This window comes from Anopheles bellator, chromosome 1 (assembly GCF_943735745.2).
Source record: "Anopheles bellator chromosome 1, idAnoBellAS_SP24_06.2, whole genome shotgun sequence".
NCBI lineage: Eukaryota > Metazoa > Arthropoda > Insecta > Diptera > Culicidae > Anopheles > Anopheles bellator.
Window position 1 is genome coordinate 4,113,405 of NC_071285.1, and position 14,540 is coordinate 4,127,944.

A 14,540-nucleotide genomic window follows, 5' to 3' on the forward strand; every position below is an offset into this window, starting at 1 on the left:
AGATAACTAAGCGATGTGAAGGATTGTTGCTACTGAAGAGTTGTGAAATACAACTAACCGTAGTAACCCATGTTGGGCGAGCGAATTTTTCATGCTTAAGAAAATCGGAAAATTCCCGTAAATCAAAATTTGGGCCACTCGGAATTAAAGTTGATAATTTCATTCCTGTTGCCATGGTTACAAGCATCGCCCAATAGCAGAACATTGCTTGACACTTGCACCGCTAACTATCGCAACATTCGCCAGCCATCCAAGTTAACCAAATTACTAATCCAAGAAAATGGCCGCCAAATGCAACACGAAACCCGTCGGTCCCCATTAAACGATGAAATATTCCTTCGCCGCGTCTGGTGCGGGAGAAACTAGCAAACGGAAATAAATTCCACTTATCGTCGGCTGCAGAGTCCGCATGTGCCCCGGGGAGAAAGGAAGTGTAAAATTGTTTACATTTCCTTGCGCCACCGACCCGGGACCCCGTGCACCGGCGGCGCGTTCGTGCGTTACTGATTGAATCTATTTTGCGGTGTTAGTGCAATGCATAAATAACCAGATAGATGACGCGGGCTCTCCACAGCAACCAGCAACTTCCGGCCCCGACGACTCCCGCGCGGGTTAGGAAGCGTGCAAATAAAAGCACAGTCTGTGACATCCGTGCAAAGTGCCAGGCGTGCCGGAAAATGCGTTAAAAACTTCAGCCGTGGGTTGTTTGAAAAAGGACGACAAACGATGGCAAAGCCAACGGCGTGCCCGCGCGGGCCTTAAGCAAACCGGAGCTTGCTTGGTTATCTTGGCGTTCTGTGAGCCCGGTGCCAGCAAGGATGCAGGTTCTTGCAGCCACCAGGAAGCACACACCGGAAGGAAGGCGTTGGTGAGATGATTAAATTACGAAACTTATGAAACTGCACACGGCAAACGCGGGGGCGCGGGTGCGGCAAAGGTATCCGGCAGCTACCGGAAAAATACACTCAACCGAGCCGAAGGGAAAAATTGGCCAGACGACGGGTGGCCGAAGACGCAGGGCTTCCGGTTTCACCGGCGACGGCACTTGTGATGTGGCTATTAATTTGTAATTTAAACGCGGAACGTGGCCGCGCATTACCGCCAACCGGTGGCCGTTGTGGCGTGGCGTGTGGCTCAGGTTTGCAACCGGAAGTGGGCTAAAAACGGTCCTCCGAAACCAGTTTTCACCACCACACGAGTAATTGAATTTTCCAGTTACGAGGTGTAACGGTCCGCCCAGATGTCCGTTGTCGTTTGCGGATGCGTTTCCAGACCTTCCAGGATGAGAGCGATGCAACAGACACAATTTGTTTAAAAAGCGGGCAGCGCTCCCCCTCCCCCCCTGGAATGTTGGATCCTTTGTAGGGACACTGACGTTTGCGGTCTGATTCAAACTCCCACCGGGGGACAGTTTGGACAACTTCTTGAAATTCAATCGGGTGTACTAGAGATCCGATTCTTCATCTGGGCCATGATTAGGAACAATACTTCCTTTGGATAAACTTTAGCACAAAAGGCCCGACAGTCCGCTACTGACCATTTACAATTGGCTCAGCTCGTCCTCGGGTATCCTCGAAGGAACACTTTGCCCGTCTGTCCGGTGTAACGTCTCCGGCTCCGTTATGGTGGCGGACAGACAGACACCGGATGCTCATCAAAATGCGACATTGGCAGACAATAAATCACGGAAGAAGGCGGCTTCCGTTTGTGTCCTCGGTGGCCACTGCGCTTGATTTACTCGGTGTGTGAGAGCAGCGCTTTCTGACATTCCCGCCGGGAGGAGACTTCCACCGGGTCCTTTTGGCCCGAAAAACATGGACGACGTGCCCCGAGATGCTATCGTTCAAATTTGGAATGCAAGAATTTGCCGGACCGTCCGACAGTCACAACAGTCCCGGGATCGAGAAAGGAACCAAAAAATGGCCAGTCCAACCGACCTTTCCCTCTTTCTTCAGGGTGGCCGCGTTCTTGTAGCAAAAATTAAGACCGAATGAAAAACAGGTTATGGTCGGCAGACGGGCTTGGGCTATCGGGCAGTAAATTATCCTCCGGACACGGACCGGGTGGCGGTGTGCAGTTGCAACCCGTCCACAAACGCCCCGGGACATGCGTGTTTATTCGCCCTTTTAACGACCGGTCCGGCTGGTGTGACCGGCCGGCGTGTCGGTCTTCGAGGCACACAGAACCGGAACCGGAATAGAATTGGGACGATGGGATGAAGGACATTTGTTACGGTCACCATTGTCGAAGAAAATACGCCATCGTTGCAGATGGTTTTGTGGGCTGGCTGCGGCTACGGTCTTTCGAAAACTGGTGGCCCCTTCGAATTACAGTTGTCCTCGAGTGACGGATGTCACACGAAAATTGCTCGATTGTATGATTCGTTTTTTTTGCAAATTTCGGACTTCAATCTTCGATTGGACGGGTTAACCTGTGATTAAAGCCATGAAAGGGACACAAATACTGACCACGAATGTGTAGAGTTAGCAAAACCTGCTGTCGTTCCGGGGCTTCGAAAGAAAGACTCAACGGGAGAGGTCAGCTCAAAACCGGAAGGGAAAGTATGTCGCGTCGCGTTGCTGGGCTCAAGGGATCAAAAAAGGGCCACCCCTCGTGGGGCGTGACGAGCGCTGGAATTGCTGGGCAAAGTATGCCGGGCTGGACTCGGGAATGGATCAGGAATTGCAGATCTCTGACCCGGGACCCGGCGTACCGCCAGGAAAAAAACCGTTACCACGGGGCGGGCGCCTACTAAGAAACGGTGCATTAGCCGAAACCTTATCGGTGGGCTCGTTGGCCACAAAAACTTCGCACCTTCGCTCCGCGCATATTCCCGGAAGGCTCCTGGGGCCGACCGCGTGGGCCGACACAAAAATTTGCATCTTTTAGAAAGTAATCTTCGTCCTGCGCGCGCGAATGGCTCACAACAGGGGGAAAACGTTCCCTTTTCAGGGCCCAAACCAGCCCTGGGCCCAGAGAAGTTTCTCCGCGGGCTTATCATACTTTTTACGATGAATAATTCACCTTCCCCCGGTTTGACGCGTCAGCCTGCCTGACAGTTGGTTGGGCCTACTAGGATCCATTGAAGGGCCGCTCATGCCACGAGCCCGACATTAAACGTCGTTGGTGAAAAATTTGGTGATATTTTTCTCATTACTCGCTGACGTGTAAATGTTGCAGCAAATGGTAAAATGGGCGTAAATAAAACTGCAAAATAAACAAACCCGACGGCCGACGGAGCCGATGGAAGTCATTTGTTTCACCCGTTTGCCACGGCCGGGGGGGTTTTGCATGTGCTCAGCCAGCTTTCCCGGGCCAGGCCAAAGTTAAAAGCCAATTTGTCTCAAGCACCTGAAAAGCCATTAATCACCCGGCACGAGGCGGAGGCAGGCTGGCAGGTTGTTAAGCAGAGGACGGGTGTGACTTTTCCGTCGACCCCCCCGAGTGATGGAGCAAGGAGCTTATGATGTGATTAATTTTCTGCGTTACTCACGCACGTAGAGTACGTCCTGCCGGGTCCTTCCGGCGCCGGGTGCATTGTTGCTGACTGAGGCTGAGAGGCGTTGTTGCGCCAGACGCACGTGCCATAATCATATTCTTTCCGGTTGGTTGTAATAAATGGCCTCCGGTGATGCTGTCATTATGGATTTGATTATGGCACTCTAAATAGATTTTAGTCACTGTTTATATTTCACGCACCACTGCCATGGTTAAGTTGATTGATTCTGCCCGATGCCGGCTGCAGATAAAAAATAAGCTTACCGGTCGTTCCTGTTGTTGGGTTTTAGTATTGGAGTGGCCCCTGCTGCTGCCCTGATAGTTCATGAATGATTTATTCCAACTAATAAAGTGTCCTTAATATTTGGAGAACCTCGAAAAGAGCCACTAGATCCATACAATTATTTAAAACGTTGCCAAAAGAAACACTAATAAGTTCTTTACTATAAAGTGTCTGGTGCCGAGGGATCAGATAATCCATTGCCCTGTGCCACGAAAGGTGCCGCATCGTTTTAAGCAAAACGAGGGAGGACTTCAACCCCCGGTAACCGTTACTCAAAAATGGCTCCCCACCCGGAACCGGGTGCCACTTAACACGATTGCCTTCATTCGTCTTACTCCGTAGCCGGCCGGAATTAAAGAGCGCAGCACGAGTTCGTGAGCGGTCTCGATTTGATATGTTTCGAGTTTCGCCCGTTTCCGGATTTTCCCGTTTTCCGGTGCTTTCGACCTCCGGGTTGGGTGTGTGTGTGGAGGGAGTTTTATCAGTTCCTTTTCGACTCTTGCGCCTGTATCGTGGTCCCACTTTTCACATCTCATTTCCGCTATTCGCAGTCGGAAAAGCGCCCCTAGAAAAAAAAAACCGGCCGCCCTGTCTGCGTCCTGTTTGCGAATGCGAAATATTCAAATTCGCTTCGCGCGGAATCGATCGTCGCCCCACGCAGCAGTCCCAGTCAGGTGGTGGCAGGTGGTTCGTCCGTGAACTTTGAGGCCCGCACCGCGGTGGCAAATTATGATAGCCTTCCCGAATAGCACCGGTTGGCACCGGGCGGCGTTCCCGGGCTTTCCATCTTTCCCGAAGGCAGGGCGCTCGAAGGCATTAACACATCCGCCGGGCTCTGACGGCGTGGTTAACGCACGCATTACATTCCGAGCCGGGTGTTTGGGCTGATCGAATCCCGGCCGCGAATAATGGTGTCGAGTTTCAGTCACTTTCGACGCAATTATTAATATTTTTTTTACTTCCCCATTTTATTTCGCGCCGGAGGAGTCAGAAAATCCGTTGACTGTGTACTTGAACGTGAAGTGGCCCCGGTATCCGTTGCGATCCGCTTCCGTTTAGCCTTTCAAGTGCCTCCCGATCATCCTTCTGAGGGAGCACGTTATTAGATACGAACAGGTGACGCGGTGCGGCCCGTGATTGCGTCCGGAAATTGAGATTTGGCTCACGCGGTGTGCACCAATCCCTGGCGAGGTGCGATTCCTACGCCACAGCTTTATTTTATTGATACCGAACTTGTTGTAAAATTTTACTATAATCGCGTGCGATCAATTCATAAATATTAACAATCCCGCCAAACTAGGCTGTTCCGGCTAAAAATTGAAAAAACCAACTGACAGCCTGTAAGTGACACATTTACACAGCATTTGGTTGTCTGCTCGACTGCTCGAACTTACATGCTCTGTTGCTGCGATTCTCTTTCATCTCTTTCGCTAATTCGAGCAACCGATTGATAGGGCTTTAGTACAGGAACCACCTATTTTTAAATAAACTCTATGAACCTTGGGCCGTTCATAAGCCGTTCTTATGCCTTAAAGATATGCGTGATTTCCGGTGCACCGTCTTCAGTTGTAGCGCTTCAACAACTGTCCACTTCTCAGTGCACCAACTAACTACCGGTGTGGTACTGTCTCAATAATTAATGAATGCAGAAATTGATAGATAGTTTATAGAGAATTCTAAATCGATACCGTTTCGAGAGGCAACGCTACCCACCAACGGAGATCAGAGGCCGGTCGTCCTCAAATGAATAGTAATTTTTGAGTGCACAGACCCCCCCCCGTCACACGTGTTCGCCGGTTCCGGGAATGGCTTCCCAGCGGAGAAGAGCTCCTGGCCTGTCAATCGGGGGTAGTCATTGAAATCAATCACTTTTGGCCATCACCACACACGGTGGTGCTCACGTACATATGCTCACTTAATGATGGTGTCGTATGTCATGTGATTACTCACCGGAACTACTAATTTTCTTTCGGTACCGTTCTACCCGTCGGTTCTGTTGGTTTTTCTGCGTTACGCGATACGAGGACGCCGGGTGCAGGGTGGTCATTAAAAATGGATGGATCCACATCAGTCATTTACGAGGTTGTGGTGTGTGTATATGTGTACAATTGCAATGCAAATTTGATGGCCCCAAAAAGGTGCACTGTGGCCGGGGCACTTTCCCATAACTATCGATACGGAACGCCATCGATAAATGGTTTAATATGAAATTACGATAAGATAATTAAGCTCCCAGAGTTTGAGTACTATGGAGTAATTTTAAACTAATGGAAACGTCTGGAAATCGATCACGAAGCATAATGTTGGGCGGCTTAGAGTCCCTGCATCACTGATCCTTGTTGCTATTTTTGTCCCCTATTAGGAGACCCCGAGCGGCCTCCACCATAATCGCTCGTTGGCGGGCTTCAAAACGCGAAAAGATGAATAGACAAACAAAGTCTTAAGATGTTGTTTGGCATCACCATGGCTGGCCGCTTAGTCTACGGCAGTTCTTTCAAATACGTATCGTTTCAAAAGAAAATTAAGCCCCCCGGGGGGACTGAAACGAAGCATTCGCAAACGACTTGAGGACGCTCTGGTGAAAAGAAATCAGCCAGACTGGACCTCTACTTGCCTTGTGCATCGGTTGCAATCGGCAAAACGGAAGAAACAGTCGTCTCAAGTATATCGACGACACATACCCGCGAGAGCCGACCCGAAAAGAAAGAATCAGTTAATTAATCAGGGCACGGACGTGCGCAAGATGCCATTGCAAACAAACTTTAAAATTAAATAAAACGATACGCGACGTGTAATTGAAAGTTGCCGCAACCGAAACGATGCTTCAAACGAAGGAAGACGGGCCACCGGTACAGATTCGGTATGCTGCTCATGTTCGAGCCGAGCCAAGTTTCTACACACGCTAATTGCGGATCGTGACCGACGAGGCCCCGCGTGTTGCTGCCGAAGCCGCTGGGCCATTGCTGCGAGGCGTTGATAATTATTCTTGCGCGTTTTAAATTAAGTAATTTGGGTACGTATCTCCGGGAAAACAATCTTTTTGTCAGGCTAGAGGAAGATGGCCCCGAAGCATCGCGGCCATACATTAATTAGGGGGGGCCACAGCTCGTTGTACACTTCGCATTCAATTAGGTATCGGGCGTTCTGAGGCAGTCTGCGATGTTGCCATCGTTTTTTTTTCACCTTGGTTTGGTGCCTTGGGAGGCTCATAAAGCACAGGAGGACAGGAGCAAAGTTTTCCGCGCGCGTGTTGCTTGCCGACCTTAATCACCGTCGATCGGAGCTTTTCATTCACTCATGCGGACGTCGATTGGAGTTTGAACATTTCTTTAACATGATTAAATAAGTTTAACGATAAAAAGTATCATCTCGACGACGGGAGCTTTACACAAAACACTTTAAGCGAGCAAAAACTATCAGGAAACATCAGGAAAGGGCGGTGCACTAATAGAAGCCCGATCGGCGGCCGGCGAACAAGAACCGGCTCATTTGTCTGATTTATCCTAGTTGGTGGAATAGTTTGCCTCAACTGTTTAATTAAAACTCAATCCGTAGGTTTGGCCCCTACCTACAGCCTGCGGTCGGCGTTGTGTTGGCGTGGAATGTTGGCCACAAAAAAATAGGTTGCGATCACTAAGACCTGAGAGCGAGAATAGAACGAAGATGGCCCACGATCAGAACCGAGGGCATCATCATTCGATGTTAAATTTGCTGGAAATCCGCCAGATTGCAGCAGCCCGTCGCGTGCCTGTGTCGCGTGATGCACGCGAACCACAAACGCTTCAAGGATGCTATTGATTCGCCGGAGACGCGTCTGTCCGAGACTGTTCCCGGACCGGAAACAGGGATATGCTCCGCGGCGGCTCTTCGAACGCTCTCTATTTTTATTACGGGCACTTATTTTCATCGCGCGCGAGGTACAAAACTTTTCCTGGCCCTGTCTGAGTCGATAGCCTGGCGGTCTGGGCTAAGAAAGGACGACTTCCGGAACGGGCCCGATCCGAACGATTGCACGTGGCCAGCCACCCGGAAGCGTGTTACCATGGAAGCTGTAGATAAAATCTGACTTTACTCCGCGCGACTCCAGCAAGGCTCGGGCGAAAGGGCGCAAGGAGGGCTGGCCGCAAGTTTCGTGCCGTTAATCGAGACCGTCGCGCCACCAGACCAGACCGGAATGGAAGTGCCGTGCGGTGCGGTGTGGTTGTTATCGTAAATTCCTAGCCCCCCACCCGCCGCTACATACTCTTTTTTATCACCGTTGGTAACCGTCCTTGACGGAGCGCCCTTGTGTGCGCCGTGTTTACATCCGGTTCCTTCTTGAGGCGAGGCCGGAGCGTCTTAAAACGTGCCGTTAACTTCGTGTTGAATGGTGTTGTTTTGTGGCCACCACCGTGTTTGATGTGCGGCGGATGCAAAACAATGTGTAAATTGGCGCCTGCCACGTGTCGGCTATCTGGAGGGACGTCGTGCGGCATTTCCGGTGCGTATTGGCCCGGGGTATATCGCTAAACCTAAATCGGGAGTAGCGAAAGTAGAAGTTATCCTATCCACAGTTCAGCTTGGGGTAACGAAAAATAATGGCCAGCCCGGGTTGTGTCCCACACAAAGACCGGGTCGTTCGGTTTCCGGTGCCCTTTCACCATATTACCCACCATTCGTTGCATCTGAGGCGCACTTTTTACGGGCCCATCTTGGAACGTGCGCCAAGATTGCGCCAACCGGCCACGAACGAAACGCGAATGGCCGGAGATTGCACGGCTATTGTGCCAGTGCCACAGCGGGCGCCAACAATAAACACCTCGCGGAAGGCGCGGATCTTGGCGAAAAGTGTCCTCGTACACAAAAGAAAATGCGGCCCAACCGGCGCCTGATTCGGGTTTTTCGTTGATTATGCAGCGCGCAAGGTGTAAACCTGGGCGGGACCAGGCGATTTGCATTCGTAAAGTTGTTGCCCAAAACCCGCCACCCGGCCTGCTTCCGGTTGCCGGCGAGGACACAGAACGAGTTTAAAGAGTCGCTTTAAAAAAGCGCAGGAAGCAGGAAGCGTGAACCTGGTTTTTGCTGCGGGTGGTTTAATTTATCAACGTAACGCGTTACGCTCCCGCAATGAAGCGAATCCGCGTCGGCGGGACCGGAAGTTCCGTTGGCAGGTCGGTGCTCCCATTTGTCACTCTGCCCGGGGCGCCGAGGCCAAGAGGGTTTCGCTTGGCGGCGAAAAATGACGTCGATCGACGCTTCGCTTCGTCGTCGTCGTCGTCGGCGAAACTGCAACTGGTTCCGGTTCATGTGACGACGACGACGAGACCGAAATGAAAATGTAGCTTCCGCCCGGGTAGTAAATGCAAAACAATTGAATATAAATTCGCAAACGTGCTTTTCGAACTGCAGACGTGACGGGAGCCCAACGGGCCCCAAGATTCGCGTTGTAAGTCCTGGCACCGCAGGCAGGAATGGAGTCCTGGGCTGGCGTCCCGTAGTTTATTGGGGCTTGTTATCCACTCGGCTGCGGTTCGCTGCCGATTCGCGTTGCCCACGTGGCGGGAGGATTTCCGGCCGCTGGCCGTCTGCAGGTCGCGTAGGTGCCGATCTTGGCCGGACTTTTGTTAATGGAGAGAAAACATATTATCTATCGCCTGGGCCGGGGTCTAGGAATTGTTGTGTTCCGATCTAGCGCAATTTACTTTCGACTTCCGGGAAGTTTCCGGATCATGATAAGATTAGTAGCTTCGGGGTCTCTCATTTGCTGGGTCCTTTCGCCCGGGGCACTTTTCTTGAATTGTGCTGTTAAAGTTCTCCGGGGCCGGGGCGTGTTATCAACCACGGTAAACAGTTGCGCTTTTGTAGGTAATTACTAGACTGCTCATTAACCCAAATTGTCAGTCAAAATATTGGTTGTACTGCACAATGAATTGATTGTCTTTAATTGATTCGATGTTTTTCCAAACCGATATCCTGTATTTTTGTAGAAAAAATAAAAATTTCAGGTGTTGTGTCTGTTTTTTAACGTTTTTGACGTGAATCGTCTTGAAGGCTAGGACGACCACGTTTAAACTCAGAAACATCTCTTTTCAATTTCTGGTTGAAGGCGAAGAGTCCTTATCCACTTTCCACATTCGTTCATAATTTTCCGTTACTTTTAAACCTTTCAAACATAAAAATTAATTCACTCCACGATAATTGAGTTTGTCCATAGTTCAAAATACTGTGACACGTCGATACTAAATGGCGAAACTAAATGATACTAAAAATAATTAAGTGACCGATTTAAATGAAACTTCACATATTGTTATATGAAGAGTGTACTAATATAACAAAAAAAATCAACCTCGTAGCAGCGCCCTCTATTATCGAGGCTCCGAATTAATTGAGCAGCCTCTTGATTGCTTTTCTACTCTTTTTCTGCTCACTTGCGTGCTAAATACCAGGAAATTCTTCCGAAAAACTCACAATCAATTTGCTGTCTTACCGTGTTGTCCTGATGTCCGTGATTTTTATTCAAACGTATCCTTCCGTGTCAGTTGCGCCCAAATTAAACCACGTACGTATTCCGTAATAAGTGCACCATCTCAAAGTCTATTTAAACTTTTTCACTTCGGTGCCCCAGCAGCGCGGCCATGTTTCGAGAACTTCTAATCATAACTTCGTATGTCGCCACCATTTTCTTGCAGGCACCAAGAGTGCACCAAGAAAACTCATTAAACTGCATCCCCGCGTGGTGTGTCTGCACACGTACGATCGGAAAGTTCTCCCTCTCGCTCTTTTGTTGCCGTATTATGTCACAACAACACGCGACCACGTTGCGTTGCATAATCTAAGCGGGCTGGTTTCGATCACGGAGCCTGCGGCGAGTCCTCCTGATCTCCACGGCAACCAACTAATCGCCAACGGCAGGCGCTGAGCTGGTGACATTTTTAAGTTTCCCCGGCTTTTCCGGGGACATACATAAATTAATTAGAGAGCCGGGCCGGGTCGGTTTGTTTTGCAGGGCGCCGGCACGTTGTTTTAATAATTTTCCCGTGTCCTTGAAATATATTAAACTAATGCTCCACAACGGTGGGGCGATCGGCGTGGCTCCAATCTCTAGGTTCAGCTGTTGTTTTATTAACGAAGCGAACGGGGTGATGCCTCCATTGTGTGTGCGATGATACTGGCTTTCTTGGCCAAGTGCTTGCCGCTAGCCCGGAAGTCCCCGTATGCTACTGGTTACCCGGTGGCCACGTGTGACAACCTCGAACGTCATCCTACCGAAGGCGCAACTTTGTCTTTTGCCATCGTCGTTCCAGGAGCCACTTCTTCGGCGAGTTTTCCACCCGTTCGATGACAAAACTTTTGGTTGCCGGCCATCCTGCCGGCCGTATGTGTGGGTTTACCGGCAACGACATGCTCATCTGTTCGCGGAGACTTTGGTGACGTCCGGTACATCCGCAGTCCGCAGCAACTGATTGCTCGGGGCTCGGTGAGACTTTCCGCCCATTCCAAGTCCGAGGTGCTCCTTTACGAAGAAAACGCTCTCTCGCTCCCTCACTCGTTGGCTCTAGCAAATTAACCTCTTTCAATCCAGTCAGGCGCGCCAGTCAGGAACGAAACACTTCTCAGAAATGCATACTCCCGGCAACGCATCAGGAAGATCCGATGCTGGGTCCAGGGTCCGACTTCAACCTGGCTTTAAGGCAACAGTGTGCGACAAGGTGAACTAATTTAGCCGGCCCTACCCCCGAGGATGATCTTCTCTATAAACAAGGGGCTTTTGTAAAGTCCGTCCGTAAGTCAGCCAGTTGCCAGTCGGACCAATCCAATGAACGTTTAAACGCCAGACAACAAGCGGCACTTTTGCCCCAGAAAGTCGGTACGTAACTCGGTCACACATCCACACTCGGTGGTTGGTATCGATCGATCGTTCGTCTGATAGGTGATTTAATATTTATTAATTTAATATGTAAAATGGTGCCCGGCTACGGAAATGGAATCGCGCTCCGCGCGCGCGTGAGTTGGAGCACGTGTTTCCGCCTCATCAAGTTAATGTACCTCCCCCGTGGGGGTGTTCCAGGACATTTGTATAATCAGTTAAGTGACAATGCGATGACCTCCCCGAGGAGTGGAGCGGGCCAGTAACGAGGGAGTTGTTGACCGTGCCCGTCAATCGTTTTTAATCGATTAAAACGGCGTGCGTTTTAATGGCGACCGGAGCCTTCGAGTCCGTCAATTGGTTGAGTGAATTTGCTGCGACTTTGCTTAAAATAGTCTTCAACCGGTAGTGGACCCGGCGGCAAACAAACAGGCTCCTCCGGGTCCGCCGTCGTTTGTTTGCAAATTTTGTGGCTGATCGGGTTGGTCGGCTTCCGGCTGCTCGCACCTGAAGTGCCCGGAGTGATTGAACAGTGCGGGCAAATATGTTGAACAACTTCATCTGAAACCGAAATTCAGTGTCGGCGCTCCGGCGGTTCCGATGCTCCGATGGAAGGCTTCGCTTTGATGTGGGGTTACAAGCAGCATAGCCGCGCCACGGTCGTTGAGAAGTCTGTTTGGATTTGAGGTGGCCCTCGAGGCTGGCCCGTCCCACTGGGGCGGGAAGCCCAGGTAACCGTGCTACGTTTGCCAATTAAATTATTCAAAGAAAATCAAAGCCACGCATTACTGTCAATCCATGATCCGACTGTGTCCGCTGTCTAGCGGCCACTATCGGCGTTGTTACCGAGTTGTGTTGATTGTTGGGTTTCGGCTATCGAAAGGCACAATCGGGTATCGTCGTTTCGGAACACCAGCCTAGTGCGTCAGACCTATCGCTATTTTAGGCTCGCCATCGATCAATTGGAAAACTTAAAGCATGACTGCCTTTGGAGACGATAGAGTCCTTTAAATACGATTGCTGGTGCGGTTGAACACTGAGCTTGGCCAGGTCGCTGAGGTCGGCCGGCTTTGGAGAATTTGCATCGATATAATCACGGTGATTACGATCAAACATTGAATATCAATTTCCGGTGCGTCGCACCGGGTTCGGGTTTTAAATAGTTTGAATCTAACCCCAACGCCGGGGCGGTGTCACGGGGTTTCCGGTGGCCTTCATTAACATAGTAAATAATGGAACCATAAAATAATGTTCGTCCTCTCTCACTCTCGGTCGGGTGCTCTGTGTGCTCGGGTCACGGGTGTCCGGTGTTTTCGTTACCAATCAATGTCACATCGATTGATCAAGGGGTCGCGTAACAGGTGGCAGGAGCTTTCGGGCGGAGCCGGAGCCGGCCATTCGGATCCGGCATCGACGTGGATCGTATTTTGGAGGTGACAGCGGAGGACTTCAATTTCATGCGTCGCTCGGTTTCTATTGATTCAATTAAGGCCTAAGCTCGCCGCAATAAGCAAAACCCGGGTCGGCACCATCGATTATCCTGGACAGCACCAGGGCAAGCCTGGGTTGCACTTTGGGGTTGCACCTTGCCATTGACCTTTGTCAAAACAGAGTTTTTTTACCGCCGTGTTTTCGGGAATCTGCAGGTAAGCCTATTGAAGGGATTTGAGGGCAGATTAACGTGAAAAGTGTCGCTAAATTATCAATCAATCGGATATCTATTCTAATGCGCAATTCAACGGAACATAATCAGACTATCGAGGGGCACCGTTTTGGGGCACCGTTTTTATGTTCTCCAAAGTGACTGGACTGGAAAACACCCAGCCAGGTTTGCCACATGAACGACCCGGGGCCGAGAGGGCGTGAGAAATAGAGCCTGAATATTTAACGGGTCCTTCCACCGGAACCGGAAGAGTGCCCGGAAGTTGATGTTGCTGCTGCTCGTGTCTGCACGGCGTTCCGCACACTTCCGTTGATGGAATGTTTATTTGATCAAAGTGATTTTCTGTTTCGTTTTGATTGTTCGAATCCTATTGGTTGGTTGGCGATGGTGCACCCCATACAGAGAGTGAGTTCTCCGATTCCTTGCCGAGTGTTTGGGGTAAATATTTGCGTCGGTAAATGCATTCTGCTGCAGAGAATATGGAACGCGCATACGTAATAATGTTTCGAAAGCGGGTCCTGAGAGTTGGGCAGGGGCCAACCGGATGACGTGGCTCGGTTTATGCCCGTCAGCCAGCTTGTGACTTGTGTTACGAATTCAATACTTTAGTTAGGCTTTTATTTGTTCGGCTTGAAGAAACCGTGGAACCAGGACACGTTTGGTGTGATTATCATTAACAGCTCTCGCAGAAGTATTTCTTTGCTGTGGCCAACACCCCGCTGTTCGCAGCCTTGGATCAGTGGCATATTTATAGCCGTGATTGGCCGTGTAAAGGACGCGCTTCATTCGCCGTTTCGAGTGAGTGGCAATGAAGTGTCGGCGCCTACTTTGCGCCCACCGTCGTTAACTTTATGTGTGACGGCTGCAATCATTTATATTTATTTTATTGTGCACCACGCCGTGAGGCGCCGAACCAAACTCTGCCAGAGCGCAACATAAATACATTCTCGTTCTTCGCTCCTTCTGAAACCTTCAACCGAGTGGCGAGAATCCGCTCGAAGGAGGCTTCCGTTCGGTGCGAAGTTGGCGTTGAAAAAGAATGACGTTCCACCGTTCGCCTGTTGCGCCTGTTTTGCGGACCGATCGAAGCATGCCTCAAGTGTGATGTGTTCGCCATCTTGTTCCGAATTGCTTCCGTTATTGCGTTGTTTTGCTGTTGGCAACCCAGCCCAGGATGGCAGTTCCGGGATTCGTAATCTAACAGAAGGTTATTGTTTTGGATTGTATCCTCCATAGTTTGTGAAACAGGA